Source organism: Berghia stephanieae, chromosome 8 (genome assembly GCF_034508935.2).
Source record: "Berghia stephanieae isolate SIO BIC M18660-M18661 chromosome 8, UCSD_Bste_1.3, whole genome shotgun sequence".
NCBI lineage: Eukaryota > Metazoa > Mollusca > Gastropoda > Nudibranchia > Aeolidiidae > Berghia > Berghia stephanieae.
Genome location: NC_088367.1, coordinates 45,134,497 through 45,138,269, shown reverse-complemented (window position 1 = coordinate 45,138,269; position 3,773 = coordinate 45,134,497).

Sequence of the window (3,773 nt, the reverse complement as noted above, 5' to 3'; positions counted from 1 at the left end):
GTTTGATATTATAAATTTTTGGTGGTGATGATAATAATGCGTTTATGAGACGAGGGTTGTTGTGTGATGATGACGTGATGATGATAATGATTTTCCGCAAAATAGTCCAGCAATGCAAGCAGCGAATTATGTTCTGGTGTATTAACGACTTACCTATCGGCAAGCGTGATGGGATACTTTTGAATCTCGTTGATCAGAGAGTACAGGGCACAGATGTTTGACAGGGCACAGAAATGAATACACAGACAAACACCACTGAGATAGCCATCTTTTTTATGACTTTGCTTTCCTGTCCCCTCGTCAAGAGGAGGGAAACGGGCATAATAGGTATTTTCATCAGACTGTGTGGTTTTGATGTTCAGTTGTCTGACAGACTTTTTTTTGGGTGGGTAGGTTCCGGTCCTTCGCTAGGCGGCCCAAAGTTGAATCCGTGGAAAAGACTCTTTACTTATATTCTCTCACCGTACTCGGGTGTAAAATGAGTATCTGCCTGTTAACAGTTTTGTTTCTGTCCGCTAAAAGAAATTGAAAAAATCGCCTAACAGGCGTCATCTCTTGTCCTGGTGACGTCCTTCGAGTGACAGTCAAATAGTTTAGGTGGCCATGGGTTATCATTTAATATCAGGGGCAAGATATACTCTATTTGGATTTTCATTCCCAAAATATAATGACTGGAATGTTTATTCCACGAGTTTTAATAAAATATAGGCTAAATGACGTAATTATTACTGTGCAGCTATGTGGTCTTGTGGTATGATAATCGCTTTCGAAAAGGAAGGCCCTGAATTCGAGCCTCGCTCGGCGCATAGTTGAGTCCTTGGAAAAAGGCTCTTTACTCGTATTCTTTCACCGTACTCAAGTGTAAAATATGTACCTGACCGTTAGTAGCGTTGTCTCTGTCGGCATAAAAAAGGTAATATCGCCTCTTGTCTCTCTCTACATGTATCGTGTTGCTGATAGTCAGGGACCCTTTGAAAAGCACTTTTAGCACTTTTAGGGATATTGCTCTATATAAAAGCTCAAATTCTTTAAGGTAGATTGAATAACCCAAGATTCATATTTAACAATAATTGTAGAAATAAAAAGACTATGTATGCAAATAGCTTGCCAGGCATAGCAAAAAATGGTCACATGACAGTAATAAAAAACTTTTACATAGAGCAATATCAACAAATTTGGTGAAAGTGCTTCACAAAGAAAGGGTCCATAACCAACAGCAACACGTGACATGTAAAACAAGACATGACGCCTGTTAGGCAATATTACAATTTTTTCGACAGACACAAAACTGATAACGACCAGGTAGTCATTTTACACCTGAGTACGGTGAGAGAATGTGAGTAAAGAGTCTTTTGCAAGGATTCAACTATGCCCCGAGCGAGGCCCGAACCCAGGACGTTCCGATTCGAAACGAGTGTCATAACACAAGACCACATAACCGTACTTATGATTATGAGTGGAAGCATCAATTGACCACGATGAAGTACCTGTGTAATTTCCACAGCCAATTCTCTCTGCGTTTCCAACAGGAGATCCATGTACCTCGTCGTGTTGTTGAACCAAAACTCTGCAGTCTTGAACGAACCAATGCCGCCTCTGTCATTCCGTATAATCTACGCGTGCATGCACCCTACCACAATCAATAGCATCTCGTTCCCCTTAATTTGAAATCAAAACAAATGTTATACATTAATAAGCGTGATACATAGCATCAAACCAGATATGTAACCCTCCGTCTCAAAACGGTATTATGTCGGGATGATTCAGACCCCAAAAGTGAATATAGAGATAGATTGATGAGAAATTGGACCTTAGAAGTTTTTGCAATGCAAGAAATAGTATTTATACTCCCCCAGAACGTACAGAAATTAAACCCAAGTTGGATATTTGTGGCTCTGAATTCAATTTCCCTTACCGAGTGGATCCCGACATAATACCGCTTTGATACGGTGGGTCACATATGCTTGATTGATACTGAATGGAAATTATCATAATGTTACACATCATTCATCGTTATATTAGCACAGATTCTTACACTGTCATGAACTAATTGATGAAAACACGAAGCTAATTAAAAATAAAATAAACATCAAATAGAATAAACGATTCATAAAATATGCAGCAATTCCAGGGAATGCTTTAAAAATCGGAACATGAAAGTAGAATAGAGTTGTAGGAAAGGATTTGTAATATAAATATTATAATTTTGAAAATAGATTGAAAAGGATTGCACACAGCAGCCAAAACAGGTTGATAAAAAGTAAAAATAATGCATAGTATTTGAATGCATAGATAATGAGAAATGAAGATATAGCACCATGTAAACATGCATAATTAATAAATAATTAGAGCAAATTTAGTATATTTCAAATTTCATGTAATAAAAATAATCAAGCTTCATGTTGCTGAAATAAAATATGTGAAGCCGATGTCAATAGAGCGATGTGTTCTTGTTTGCTGGTCTGATTGTTATGATTATGAGGCCATTGTTATAATTAATATATCCCCAAACCAAAAACAACAGAAAAGTCTCTTAACATGAATGATAAAACAGGCCCTAAATAGCTTTCGGTTATTGGACCCGTTTATACAATCCACCTTGCAGCAAAGAGATCTAAAGCTATTTTAATTATATAAAGTGTATTTAAAAAAAAAGATCTATTATTATTATTATTATTATTATTATTATTATTATTATTATTATTATTATTATTATTATTATTATATTATTATTATTATTATTACTACTACTACTACTACTACTATTATTATTATTATTATTATTATTATTATTATTATTATTATTATTATTATTATTATTATTATTATTAGTAGTAGTAGTAGTAGTTATTATTATCCTCATTATTATCATCATCATCACTGTTATTATTTCTAATATTATCATCGCAATCATCATCATCATCATCATCATCATCATCATCATCATCATCATCATCATCATTAACATCATCATCATCATTATCATAGTTACTTCAATATTCTTGTTATACATGGCAGCCATAAGATCTGAATACCGACGAGCGGACAGAAACGTCTCGTTCGCAACGTCCTGACTCTCGGAGAATCAGAGATAAATAACCTGGCAAGGAAACCGGCTCTCCATGTAGAAGATGGTCCCAAGAGCTCTCTCCAGACCCATGTACACCTTGACGATGATCACTTCTTGGTACGCCACCAGAGAACTCCAAATGAACACTGACTGGGATTTTGTGATATAGATAGAATGAAATTGGGTTCACTAGTCTGATGTCACGTTGCCCAGCATCGTCGAGCTGCGTGGTTATAAACAAAGAAAATAGGTACTTTTTATTTTTCATGCTGACAAGAACGTGATCAGGATGTATAAAAGTCAATTCATAATCATATTTATAATGTTTTTCTCATCTGGTTCCACTTTTATTCTCGCCGAAGAAATATTTCATAAAGGCGTCTGCAATTGTTCCGATAGTTTACAGCCAGTTACTAAGTTACCCTGTTTCATTACGAGGGAAGTGACGTCATGACTGTTGAAGCCTTTTGATTTTTGACCAATTAAAACATGGAATTTGTTACACAACTTCACAAACAAATGCTCGGACAAACATAGTTGGTTGTTTATAAACAATAAGGTGAATGATATTGACCTCTCGGATCATTGGTATTGTATTTATACCGCCAGATAGGTGACTAGTTATCACATGATTTTCTTGATCAGATTATACACGTTTAAGTTTACGCATAGTTTTCTGTGTTGGTTCTATTGATCAAGCGGT